The sequence below is a fragment of the Rhinopithecus bieti genome, unplaced genomic scaffold (genome assembly GCF_001698545.2).
Source record: "Rhinopithecus bieti isolate Rb0 unplaced genomic scaffold, ASM169854v2 scaffold_8307, whole genome shotgun sequence".
Classification (NCBI taxonomy): Eukaryota; Metazoa; Chordata; class Mammalia; order Primates; family Cercopithecidae; genus Rhinopithecus; species Rhinopithecus bieti.
The window spans coordinates 3,903,319-3,916,723 of NW_016806443.1; positions in this window are offsets into that span (position 1 = coordinate 3,903,319).

Below are 13,405 nucleotides of genomic sequence, written 5' to 3' on the forward strand. Positions count from 1 at the left end.
AATACTTTTTCTGTTTGGTTGAAAGAGTAGAACTAGGAAGAATTAAGTAAGGTTTTGTGGAGTATGATTTCACCTCAGCCAAAGCAAGAATAACTTAACGACCAGAACTGGTTAGCAGAGAATTGGATGTTTTGGGGAGGTAATGAGTTTCCTTATCATCGGAAGTGTTCACTTAGAGGCTCTCTGGTATTAAGTCAGGAATGGAAAGGGGAATCTGAAGTTCTAGAATCAAAAGTGATGAGAAATGATACCAGCATTCTTGTATTTCATTTTGTTTTTCCTTTCCTTTCTGAAACAGATAGACAGGACCAAATTGGTTGGTTTAATATTTCTTCTCTAGGTTTATTTTTGATTGTGAGTTCTCCCATCCCAGCACTGAACAGTGTTATGGTAAATGAGGGCAGCTCTTGCCTTTTCAATGCAGAGGTGCATGATTAAAGTTCTAGACACAGCTCTACTGTCAGAATAAGCATTACCTAGTGACAAAGAATGAGAAGACACACCCTGATCATAGAGTGACCCTTTTAATGTAAAAATCTGATCAAGTAACATCTACTAGTTATCAATTCCTGCATAGCAAATTACCATAAACTTAGTGGCTAAAACTACACGCATTATGTTGCACAGTTGCTGAGGGTTAGGAAAAGACTTTATCTGGGTGGTTCTTTTTCAAAGTGTCTCAGGAGGTTGCTTGCAGTCAAGGTGTTGGCCAGGGTTGCAGCTATCTGAAGGCTTGACTGGAGCTGGGTGGTCCACTCCCAACATGATTTACTCACATAAGTGTTACCAGGAGACCTTAGACCCCTACCAAGTGGGACTCTCTATAAGGGTGCCTGAGTGTCCTTATAATATGTCACCTGGTTTGCCCAGAGTCAGGAATTCAAGAGAGAGCCAGCAGGAATTTACAATGTTTTTTATGTCCTAATTTCAGACGTTGCTCACAGTCACTTCCACCACATTCTATTCCTTGGAAGTGGGTCACTAAGCACAGTTCACACAAAGAATATAAGAGAATTAATGGGTATATTTTAAAACCACCACAGCCTTTTTAAAACCAGTCAATAACTCATACTTACCTAAAAAATAAGGTCCAAATAGCTTCATATTTTTAAATAATAATCCAGCCCCTGCTTTCTTCCCCACAACTTCATTCCTGTAATGGCCCACTAAACCCTCCACTCCAATAATCTTAAACGGCATAGAATTCCCCAAATAGATCAAACTATTGACAACTTTGTACATTTACTGGGGCTACCTAAACCTACTTTGCCCTTCCTTCCCTGTCTATCTGACAATATCTATTCACTGCATCTCAATTGCAAGTTCATTTTAAATACAAAGTCCTTCCTGACTCCTTGAAGGAAAGAGACATAAATTTAAATAAATATTTATATAAAATAGGGACATAAATTGAAAGTGTGTGTTTGAAAGAGAAAGCAAAAAACAGGATCCAGAGGCATTTTCTGAGTTGTATAGTATGGGAAGAGTGACTTTCCCCATGGAGTCTAAGGATTTCTTGTGACAAATTTATTTTGTATTCACAGTACCTAGCACAGTACTTTACACAGTAATTACAGAATAACAAATCACTTTCATTTTGCCTCAATTTTCCAACATAAGTGATAATTTTCTTAAGGTTTTGTTTGTTTTAGAGGTTAATTTCAATCAGTTTGACCAAAGCAGAAAACTAAAATACAAAATATTTGTAGATGAGATCCACTTTGTCCCAGAAATAAATGGTTATTCTCTTTTCTCTTTCTCACAAATATGAATTTATTATATTATGGAGACAATTTTCCTGAGGAGTACTTTTCACTTTGTCATATAAATCTATCTGAGTATATACACCACACTTAATTGAAGCAGGACCTGGATCAAAGAAATAGGATTCCTTGGGTGTCCATCCCCTGTCAAAGGATACCTTTATTGCAAATCTATTGAAAAGATAGTCCCTTTTAACAGAACTCACTGAGGCCTAGACTTTAGAGCATGAGAAAGGAGCTGAGCACTCTGTATTCAAGTGTGTTGAGTACAGAGTGTAAATGTGTGTGTTTATGGTGGCTGATGATGGTGGGGACATGGCTGAAGGAAAGGCAGCTCAGTCACTATCCAATTCTTGGTAAGCTCCATCCCTTTTGCTTCTGAGTAGAAGAGAGTTCCAGGAAAAGGTGAGACACTTCCCTTGTTGGTAAAAACCCAAAGACTTGAACTTGCCTCATCTCTGGGGGTGGAAAACAGTCTGTAAGGAGGTAGGGGAGGGAAGACTGCAGATTCTGATACACATTCCTACTTACCTCTTATTATCTCTTATTATTCCCATTTCTAATAACTATGATTCTGATCATGAAATGTGTCTTCTTTGCTCATTCCTTAAACAAAGGCATTAATGTCTTTATTCTCAACCTTACTGATTGGCTGTACACCTTCAAATGCTAGCAATTTTGGCTACACATGAAAGTTTTGAAAAGCTCTGAAGAACCATGAGCAATAATGCTAATCTTTAGCAGTAATTATACATTAATAATAATTACAACACAATCACTCTATAAAACAGGGTCTCACAATGATTTTTAAGTCACCTACCATTGTCTCATATTTTCTAGGTCAATACTTAGCAATATTATTGTTATACCAGAACAATTTATTGCCCTAATAGCAAACTCTGGTACACCTATGGGACTATTTTATACATAGTTTAGGAAACATATAACATGTTTTTAGAGCTTCCAGGATATGATGCAAACGTCTCATCTAATATAAAGAAAGTATATCCTATTCTACAGAGCATCACAGTATTGCTCTCCCCAACATTCTCTGGGACAGATTAGTATTAAAAGTTGTGCTCACATTTTGCAAAAGTGAAATGTAGACCTTTATGAGAACTTGGTAGAGAACTTAAGAAGGATTTGAAATATATGTATATGTGTCAAAAGGAATGCCTTACTTTATTGACAATTTCTGGTTTACATTCATATCAAAAATTTGTTATTTTCTAAATTAATGAATATATTTATTTTATTTATAAGATTAATGAATTTGTGAGGTAAAATAAATAAAACTGTATTGGGGGCCCCAGAGAAGGTGGAGCAAGATGGCCAAATAGAAGCCCCCAGCAATCACGTCTCCTACAGGAATACAAAATTGAACAACTATCCACACACACCAAAGCACCTTTATAAGAACTAAAAATCAAGTAAACAATCACAGTTCCTCACTCTAACATTATACTAAGGAAAGAGACACTGGAGAGGCTAGGAAAGATAGTCTTGAACTGCTACCCCTTCCCTATTCCCTGGTAGTGGCTGCATAGCACAGAGACAGAATATGTGTAATTGGGAAAGGGAGAGCACAGTGATTGTGGAACTTTGCATTGGAACTCAGTGTTGCCCTGTCACAGCAGAAAGCAACATGAAGCAGAATTCAGTCAATCCTCATAGAGGGAGCATTTAGACCAGCCCTAGCAAAAGGCAAATCATTTGTCCCAGCAGTGGGAACCTGAATTCCAGCAAACAGCACCACCATTGGCTAAAGAGCTTTGGGATCCTAAATAAATTTGAAAAGTACTGTAGGCCACAAGGACGGCAATTTGTGGGCAAGACCTAGTGCTATGCTGGGCTTGAAGCCAGTGGGCTTGGGGTGAATACAAGCTAGTGAGACATCACCACCAAGCAGAGTCCTGAGGTTTCCATTCCAGGATCCAACTCCCAGACATTTATAGACACACCCAGGACCAGAAGGGAAGCCTCTGCCTTGAAGGAAAGGGACCCATTTCTGGCAGAATTTACCACCTGCTGAATCAAGAGTCCTTGAGCCCTGAATAATGAGCAGTGGTAGCCAGGCAATACTTTCCATGGGCCTTGGGTGAGACTAAGAGCTGTATTGACTGCAAGTATTATTAGTCCATTATCACACTGCTATAAAAAATGACCTGATACTGGATGATTTATAAAGAAAAGAGGTTTAATTGACTCACAGTTCCGCATGGCTGGGGAAGCCTCAGGAAACTTACAATCATGACTTAAGGTGATAGAAAAGCAAGGCACATCTTGCCTTGGTGGAGCAGGAGAGAGAGAGAGAGAGAGAGAGAGAGAGAGAGAGAGAGAGAGAGAATGAATGGGGAAGTTCCACACTTTTAAACCATCAGATCTCATGAGAACTCCCTCACTATCATGAGAACAGAAAAGAGGAAATCCACCCCCATGATCTAATCTCCTCTCACCAGGCCCCTCTCCTGACACGTGGGGATTACAATTCAACATGAGATTTGGATGGGGACACAGAACCAAACCATATCATTCTGCTCCTGGCCCCTTCCAAATATCATTTCCATCTTACATTTTGAAACCAATTATGCCTTCTCAGCAGTCCCCCAAAGTCTGAACTCATGCCAGAATTAACTCAAAAGTCCAAGTCCAAAGTCTCATCTGAGACACAGCAAGTCCCTCCTACCTATGAGCCTGGAAAATAAAAAACAAGTTAGCTATTTCCAAGATACACTGGAGAGTTATCAGGTAAATGCTCCTATTCCAAAAGGGATAAACTGACCATTTTGTAATGGGATAAATTGACCATGGGGCCACAGACCCCATGCAAGTCCAAAATCCAGCAGGGCAGCCATTAAATCTTAAAGCTCCAAAATCGCCTTTCACTTCATGTCTCATATCAGGGCACACTGATGCAAGAGGTGGGCTCCCACAGCCTTGGGAAACCCCATTCATGTGGTTCTGAAGGGTATAGCTCTGCGACTGCTTTCATGGTCTGGCATTGAGTGCCTGAGGCTTTTCCAGGTAGACAGTACAAGCTGTCAGTGGATCTGCCATTCTGAGGTATGGAGGACAGTGGCCCTCTTCTCACAGCTCCACTAGGAAGTGCCCCTGTGGGAACACTGTATGGGGGCTACACCTCATATTTCCCCTCTGCACTGCCTTAATAGTGGTTCCCCATGAGGGCTTCACTGCTGCAAAAGACTTCCGCCTGGACATCCATGTGTTTCCATACGTCCTCTGAAATCTAGGCAGAGGTTTCCAAACCTCAATTCTTGCCTTTTGCACACCTGCAGGCCCAACACCATGTGGAAGCTGCCAGGGCTTGGGACTTGCACCCTCTAAAGAAACAGCCTGAGCTGTACCTTGGCTCTTTTTAGCCACGGCTGGAGCTGAAGTGTTTGGGATGCACTGCACCAAGTTCCAAGGCTGCACAGAGCAGCAACAGGGCACTGGGCCCAGCCCATGTAACCATTTTTCCCTCCAAGGCCTCCAGGCCTGTGATGGCAGGAACTGCTGTGAAGATTTCTGATATGCCTTGGAGACATTTTCCCTATTGTCTTGGCTGCTAACATTTGGCTTCTCGTTACTTATGCAAATTTCTGCAGCCAACTTGAATTTCTCCCCAGATAATGGGTTTTTCTTTTCTACTGCATCATCGAGCTGCAAATTTAATAAACTTTTATTCTCTGCTCCCCTTTTCACCATAAGTTCTAATTTCAGAGCATCTCTTTCTTCACACTTATGAGGATACACTTTTAGAAAAAGCCAAGCCATATCTTGAACTCTTTACTGCTTAGAAATTTCTTCTACTACATACCCTAAATCATCTCTCTTAAATTTAAAGTTCCACAGATCTCTAGAGTAGGGGCAGCATGCAGCCAGTCTCTTTGCTGAAGGATAGCAATAGTGACCTTTGCTCCAGTTCCCAAGAAATTTCTCATCACCATCTGAGACCACCAGAGCCTGGAATTCATTGTCCACATCATTATCAGTATTTTGGCCAAAATCATTCAACAAGTCTCTGGGAAGTTCCAAACTTTCCTACATCTTCCTGTCTTCTTCTGAGCCCTCCAGACTCTTCCAACTTTTGCCCATTACCCAAAGTCACTTCCACGTTTTCAGGTATCTTCATAGCAGTGCCCTACTCCTGGTACCAATTTTCTGTATTAGTTTGTTATCACACTACTATAAATAACTACCTAAGACTAGGTAATTTATTTAAAAAAGGGGTTTAATTAACTCACAGTTCCACATGGCTCAGCTGGCCTTAGTATACTTACAATTATGGAGAAGTTGAAGGGAAGGCAAGGCACGTCTTACCATGATGGAGCAGGAGAAAGAGAGAGAGAAAAGGGGGAAGAGCCACACTTTTGAACACTCAGATTTTGTAAGAACTCACTCACTATCATGAGAACAGTAAGGGGGACATCTGTCCCTCGGATCCAACCTACTCCCATCAGGACCCTCCCATAACACCTGGGAATTACAATTTGACATGAGATTTGGGTGGGAACACAGAGCCAAACAATATCAAGGCTTGGAACTTGGGAACTTTGGGAATCCACCTAAACCCAGCACATTGCCAGGTGTGATTGATAAGAAGAGAGACACTGTCTGAGGAAAGAAGAGTGATATGGTTTGGCTGTGTCTCCATCCAAATCTCATCTTGAATTTTACCTCCCATAATTCCCATGTGTCATGGAATGGACCCAGTGGGAGGTAACTGAATCATGGGGATGGGTCTTTCTCATGTTGTTCTCATGATAATAAATAAGTCTCCTGAGAGCTGATGGTTTTATAAATAGGAGTTCCCCTGCACAAGCCCTCTTTGCCTGCCAACATGTAAGAAGTCCCTTTGCTCTTTCTTTGTCTTCCACCATGCTTGTGAGGCCTCCCCAGTCATGTGGAACTGTGATTCCATTAAACCTCTTTCTTTTATAAATTACCCAGTCTTGAGTATGTCTTTATTAGCAGTATGAGAATGGATTAACACAGAGAGGAAAGAGTAAAGGGGATTGTTTTGCAGATTGGGTACCAGTTCAGTCACAGTGGACTAGAGCAACAAGTGGGTTCCTGAGATCCCTGATTGCAGACCATGAATCCTGGACAGCATTTCTTGAGCTCCCTTTGGCCAGAGGGGAGCATAGTACACTGAAGGGAGTAACTCAGGACTGGCAGCATTCATGACAAGCTGACTGAAGGGCCCTTGGACCTTGAGTGAACATTGGTGGTAACCAGGTAGTATTTATCATGGGCCTGGGCCACTGGTGGCCATGGGGAGATACTGCTCTGCTTGAGGAAAGGGGAGGGAAAAGTGGTAATGACTTTGTCTTGGGGCTCGGGGGCCAGCACAGGCTCAGTAGAATAGAGCACCAGGTGGATTTCTAAAGTTCCCAACTCCAAGCACACACACACACAGAGAGAAAGAGAGAGAGATTCTGGTTGTTTGCAGGCAAGTAAAGGAAGAGAAAAATAATCTTTGCCTAGTTATACAGGGAATTCTACCCAAGACTGAGTCTGCAAGATCCAAAGCATTATTCAGTCTGGTTGCCCCCTAAAGCAGGTATGGTTACAGTGACCAAAGACTGAGATCACCACACCCAAGTCCCTTTGAACACCTGGAAAGCCATCCCAAGAACAATGGTTAAAAACAACCCTAGGGCTGGGCGTGGTGGCTCAAGCCTGTAATCTCAGCACTTTGTGGGGGGCCGAGACGGGTGGATCACGAGGTCAGGAGATCGAGACCATGCTGGTGCTTGTTGTCTTAACACATGTGCTGTTATCTACCCTCTGTTCGTCTACTAGAACGAATCTCTTAAAAGATAAGCTAGCGGGCGAGGTGGGGCGGGGTGGCGCTGTGAAATCCCAGCCCTACTCAGCCCGAGGCTGGAGGCAAGGAGAATGCGTGAACCTGGGAGAGACGGAGTTTGCAAGTCGAGCTGAGATCCAGGGCGGCTGCACTCACGCATAGAACCGGTGAACAGAGACCAGGACTCTGTCGCAAAAACAAGCCCACACTGCAAGGCTGCAATGAATACCTAACTCTTTAATGTCCAGGCAGTGAAGAATATCCACAAGCATCAAGACCAGCCAGGAAAACATGACCTCACCAAATGAACTAAATAAGGTGTCAGGGAACAATCTTAGAGAAACAGAGATATGTAACCTTTCAGACAGAGAATTCAAAACAGTTGTTTCGAGGAAGCTCAATGAAATCCAAGGTAACACAGAAAAGGAATTCGTAATTCCATCAAATAAGTTCAACAAATACATTGAAATAATTAAAAAGCACCAAGCAGAAATTCTGGAACTGAAAATGCAGTTGACATACTAAAAATGCATCAGAGTCCGTTAACAGCAGAATTGGTCAAGCACAAGAAATAATTAGTGAACCAGAAGACAGGATTTGAAAACACAGAGGAAACAAAAGAAAAAAGAATAAAAAAGAATGAAGCATGCCTACAAGACCTAGAAAATTGCCTCGAAAGGACAAATTTAAGAGTTATTGGCCCTAAAGAAGAGAGAGAGAGAGAGAGAGAGAGAGAGAGAGAGTGAGTTTGGGGTAGAAAGTTTATTCACTGGGTGACAAAGCGAGACTTCATCTCAAAAAAAAAAGAAGAAAAGAAAGTTTATTCAAAGGGATAATACCAGAGAACTTTCCAAACCTAGGGAAAGATAGCAATATTCAAGTATAAGAAGGGTATAGAATGCCAAGTAGATATAACCCAAATAATAGTACCTTGAGACATTTGATAATAAAACTCCCAAAGATCAAGGATGAAAAACAATCATAAGAGTAGCAAGAGAAAAGAAACAAATAACATACAAAGGAACTCCAATACATCTGTCAGCAGACTTCACAATGGAAATTTTACAGGCCAGAAGAGAGTGGCATAACATATTTAAAGTGCCAAAGGAAAAAACCCCTATTAACATAGAATATTACATCCAATGGAAATATACTTCAAACATGAAGCTAAAATAAAGACTTTCCCAGACAAACAAAAGCTGAGTGATTTCATTAACATCAACTTGATTCTACAAGAAATGCTAAAGGGAGTTCTTCAATCTGAAAGAAAATAACATTAATGAACAATAAGAAAATCACCTGAGAGGTACAAAATTCACTAGTAATAATAAGCACATAGAAAAACAAAAAAAAAAATTATAACACTGGAGTTGTGGTGTGTAAACTACTCATATCTTGAGTAGGAAGACCAAAAGATGAATCTATCAAAATAATAACCACAACAACCTTTCAAGACATACACAGTAGAGTAAGATATAGAGACAAAAAAAAGTTAAAAAGCAGGGGTATAAAATGGAAATGTGGAGTTTTATGAATTTTCTCTTTCTTTGTTTGTTGTTTATGCAATTAGTACTAAGTTGTCCTCAGTTTAAAATTATGGGTTATATTATTTGCAAGCCTCATGGTAGCATCAAATTTAAAAATGTACAACAGAGACAGAATATCAAAGGCAAGAAATTAAAACATACTATCAGAGAAAATCACCTTCACTCCAAAGAGGACAGGAAGGAAGAAAATAAAGAAGAGAAGGCCACAATACAACCAGAAAACAATAACAAAATGGCAGGAGGAAGTCCTTACTGAACAATAACAACATTGACTATAAGTGGACTAAATTCTCCAATCAAAAGATAGAGTGGGCTGGGTGGGGGGCTCGCACCTGTAAACCCAGCACTTTGGGAGGATGAGGTGGATGGATCACGAGGTCAAGAGATGGAGGCCATCCTGGCCAACATAGTGAAACTCTGTCTCTATTAAAAATACAAAAATTACCTGGGTGTAGTGGTGCACCTGTAGTCCCAGCTACCCAGGAGGCTGAGACCAGAGAATCACTTGAACCCAGGAGGCAGAGGTTGCAGTGAGCTGAGATCCGCCACTGCACTCCAGCCTGGCAACAGAGTGAGACTCCACCTCAAAAAAAAAAAAAAAAAAAAAAAAATAGAGTGGCTAAACGGATTTTAAAAATTAAGACCCAATAATCTATTGCCACAAGAAACACACTTCACCTATAAAGACACACAGGGACTGAGAAAAAAAGTAATATTAAAAAAATGCCATGAAAATGGAAACCAAAAAAAAGCAGGAGTAGCTATACTTATATCAGATAAAATATTTTCAATACATTTCAAGACAAACACTGTAAAGAGACAAAGAAGGGCATTATATAGTGATAAATGGGTCAATTCAGCAAGAGGATATAACAATTATAAATACATGAGCACCCAACACTAAAGTATCCAGATACATAAGGCAAATATTATTAAAGCTAAAGAAGCAGATAGATCCCAATACAATAGTAGCTGGAAACTGCAACAGATCCACTTTTGGCGTTGGACAGATTATTCAGACAGAAATCAACAAAGAAACATCACACTTAATCTGCACTATATACCAAATGAACTTAACAGATATTTACTGAACATTTTATCCAGTGGCCACAGAATACACCTATTTCTCCTCAGCATATAGATCATTCTCAAGGATAGATCATATGTAACACCAAAGAACAAGTCTTTAAAAACTCAACAAACATTAAATTATATCAAATACCTTCTCTGATGATATAGTTTGGCTGTGTCCCCACACAAATCTCACCTTGAATTGTAACAATCCCCACTAGTCAACAGCATGGACAGGTAGAAATAATTGAATCATAAGAACAATTTCAGGGGCCAGGCGCGGTGGCTCATGCCTATAATCCCAGCACTTTGGGAGGCCGAAGGGTGTGGATCACCTGTGGTCAGGAGTTCGAGGCCAGCTTGACCAATATGGTGAAATCCCATCTCTACTAAAATAGCAAAAATTAGCCAGGCATGGTGGCATGTACCCGTACTTCCAGCTACTCAGGAGGCTGAGGCAGGAGAATCACTTGAACCCGGGAGGTGGAGGTTGCAGTGAGCCAAGATGGCACCACTGTACTCCAGCCTGGGTGACAAAGCAAGACTCTGTCTCAAAAAAAGAAAAAAGAAAGAAAAAAAAAAAGAACACTTTCCTCCATACTGTTCTCATGATGTGAGTAAGTCTCATGAGATCTGAGGGTTTTATAAGTGGGAGTTCCCCTGCACAAACGCTTGCTTGCCTGATACCCTGTAAGACATGACTTTGCTGTTCATTTGCCTTCAGCCATGATTGTGAGGCCCCCCAGCCATGTGGAACTGTGAGTCAATTAAACCTCTTTCTTTATAAATTGCTCACTCTTGAATATGTATTTATTAGTAACATGAGAACAGACTAATACAGTAATTTGATACCAGTAGAGTAGGGTGCTGCTGTAAAGATACCCAAAAGTGTGGAAACAACTTTGGAACTGGGTAACAGGCAGACATTGGAATAATTTGGAGGGCTCAGAAGAAGATAGGAAAATGTGGGAAAGTTTGGAACTTCCTAGAGACTTATTGAATGGCTTTGACTGAAATGCTGAGAGTGATATGGACAATAAAAGCCAGGCTGAGGTGGTCTCAGATGGAGATGAGGAACTTGTTGGCAACTGGTGTAAAAGTGACTCTTGCCATGCAAAGTGACTGTAGGGAAGGCATGATTGCTTTTGAAATATGAAGACATGAGATTTTGGAGGGGACAGGAGTGGAACGACATGCTTTGGCTGTATCCCCACACAAATCTCACCTTGAATTATAATAATCCCCACATGTCATGGGCAGGGCCAGGTAAAGATAATTGAATCATGAGGGCAGTTTCCCCCATATTGTTCTCATAGTGTGAATAAGTCTCACCATGGTATCTTATGGTAGTAAATAAGTCTCACAATATCTGATGGTTTTATAAATGGGAATTTATAAAAACTCATGACTGAAGGCAAATGAGGAGCTAAGTCACATCTTACATGACCTCCCCAGCCATGTGTGACTATGACTCAATAAACTTCTTTCCTGTATAAATTTACCCAGTCTCATGTATGTCTTTATTAGCAACATGAGAATAGACTAATACATCGGATCACAATGGAATAAAACCAGAAATCAATAACAAGAGGAATTTTGGAAACTACACAACCATATGGTAATTAAACAATCTGCTCCTGAATGACCAGTGGGTCAATGAAGAAATTAAGAAGGAAACTTAAAAATTTCTTGAAGCAAGTGAAAATTGAAACACAATATACCAAAACCTGTGAGATACAATTAAAGTAGTGCCAAGAGGCAAGTTTACAGCAGTAAGCACCTATGTCAAAAAAGTGGAAAAACTTTCAATATACAACCTAATGGTGCATCTTAAAGAGCTAGAAAAGCAAGAGCAAACCAAACCCAAAATTAGTATAGGAAAAGAAATAGTGAAAATCAGAACAGAAAAAAAATGAAATTAAAATGAATAAAAGCAGTATAAAAGATCAACAAAGGCCGGGTACGGTGAGCCAAGATCACGCCATTGCACTCCAGCCTGGACAACAAGAATGAAACTCTGTCTCAAGAAAAAAAAAAAAATCAACAAAATAAAATTTTGGTGAAACTCTGGCTGAATTAACTAAGAAAAAAGAGAGAAGATCCAAATAAATAAAATTAAAGACGAAAAGTGAGACATTACAACTGATACTGCAGAAATTCAAAGGATCATTAGAGGGTGCTACAAGCAACCATGTGCCAGAAAATGAAAACCTGGAAGAAACTGGTAACTTTGTAGACACATAAAACCCACAAAGATTGAATCAGGAAGAAATCTGAAACCTGAACAGACCAATAATTAATGCAATTAAATTCATAATAAAAAGTCTTCTAGCAAAGAAAAGAACAGGACCTGATAGGTTCACTGCTTTATCACACATTCAAAAGAGAACAAATACCAATCCTACTCAAAGTATTCTAAAAAATAGACGAGGAGAGAATACCTCCAAACTCATTCTATGAGGCCAGTATTACCCTGATACCAAAACCAGACAAAGACAAACTAAATAAATAAATAGAAAACTGCAGACCAATATACCTGATGAACACTGATACAAAAATCCCCAACAAACTGCTTGCAAACTGAATTCATCTTAAAAAGATCATGCATCATTAATGAGTGGAATTTATCCCAGCAATGCAGTGATGGTTCAATACATACCAATCAATAAATGTGATATGTCAAATTAGCAGAATGAAGGACAAATACCATATGATCACTTCATTTGATGCTGAAAAAATATTTGATAAAATACAACACCCTTTCATGATTAAAATCCCTAAAAAAAAAGGATATAGAGGGACATAACACAATATGGTGTTTTAAAAAATCTAAGTTTTTTAACCACAGAATGGTAAAAAACTGAAAGCCTTTTTTTCTCTCAGATCTGGAACAAGACAAGAATGCCCACCTTGTCCACTGTTTCTCAACATAGTACTAGAAGTTCTAGCTAGATAAATCAAACAACAGAAAAGAATTCAGGGCATCCAAATTGGAAAGCAAAAAGTCAAATTTTACTTGATTGCAGATAACATCATCTTGCATTTGGAAAAAATCTTAAGTTTCTACCAAAAAACTATTAAAAATGATAAATTCAGTACAGTTATAGGATACAAAATCAACATTTAAAAATTAGTAGCATTTCTATATGCTAATAGCAAACAATCAGAAAAGAAATCAAGAATGTTATCCCTGTTACAGTAGTTACAACTTT